Source organism: Protobothrops mucrosquamatus, unplaced genomic scaffold (genome assembly GCF_001527695.2).
Source record: "Protobothrops mucrosquamatus isolate PMUCROS unplaced genomic scaffold, P.Mucros_1.0 scaffold2322, whole genome shotgun sequence".
Taxonomy (NCBI): domain Eukaryota; kingdom Metazoa; phylum Chordata; class Lepidosauria; order Squamata; family Viperidae; genus Protobothrops; species Protobothrops mucrosquamatus.
The window spans coordinates 121,035-122,344 of NW_015388406.1; positions in this window are offsets into that span (position 1 = coordinate 121,035).

Genomic DNA, 1,310 nt, shown 5'->3' on the forward strand with positions numbered 1-1,310 from the left:
CAACTGAGGCAAAAAAATAATTCTTCTTTTAAAAATTTGCTGTAAGTTCCACCACAATTTTATCCAAAAGGCCTTAATAACCTTGCAAGTCCACCACATATGAAAAAAAGTTGCATCTTGTTGTCCACACCTCCAACACTTGGATTCATAATTCTCATAAATACGAGACATGGTTGCAGGGTCCATGTGCCATCTATAATATTGAAACGCTTCTTGTGAGGATTATATAAAGGGATATGCAGCAAAGGGGCCTCATAAGCTTGAGTTTAAGCATTAGGCAGACAATGTTATGGGGTAGACTGCATTGTCTTAAGGTAGCACTAAGGAAACAATTTGTGTAGTATGTGGTACAATACTTCTATTGTACTTAGCTCCCACAAAAGGGCTGTTGAAATTATCTAGCTAATCAATGGTAGATGGAATGGTAGTTTTGGTAATCAAAAATCATACTGACACAATTAGTATCTACTCACAGAGTTAAATAATTGCCTTACCCTTAATTACTGTACAAGTGCAGCTCAGGCTTTCAACCAGCCTGGTACAGTGTAGCACTGCTGATTATGATGTGGAGTCTACAAGAAAATACCAACTTGAAAACATCTTCTATAGTGCTAGTGAGCCACAGTAATATGTATTGGGGAAAGGGGGGGGGCTTTTTCAGTAGCGCATTCATGCCGCTCCTTTGGAATGTTTCATCTGGTGAATTTACTGCTGTGTAAATTCTGTTTGCAAAATTGAGTTTAAAGTGAAAATTTGGTACTCTGAAAAATCTGAGCTAGCCAAGAACTGAAAGATGTTCCATCTTGGATAATTAAAAAGGATTATCACAAAATGTTCAGTCCTGCCCCTGGTACAAGTGGGAGAAACAACCCAGTTTCAGAATTCCTTTGTTTAAAGTAAAAATTATTGTAAAACTAGCCCACAGGTGATAAAAGATCTCCATTCCTGGCTCCTAACTTGGTTTTGCACTTTTAAAAAAGTAAGCTAATGTTGACCCTGCAATACTGCATCGAAGGATATTACAGTGAGGCAAGAAAGTATTTGATCCCCTGCTGATTTTGTACGTTTGTCCACTGACAAAGAAATGATCAGTCTATAATTTTAATGGTAGTGTGGGAAGTCAAAGCCCCAGAGAAGGAAATATTAAAAAGGAAACAATATTTTTCACCAAAAGGATTTTTAAAAGCATTTTTTGAAAAGCAGAAACCAAACCTTGCCTCATCTCTTTGCCCAAACCAGTGGCTAGGCCTATACAAATGCAGATGTAGAACCATCAGTAAGTTTGGAGCCAGGGATCTCAAGACAAAGGA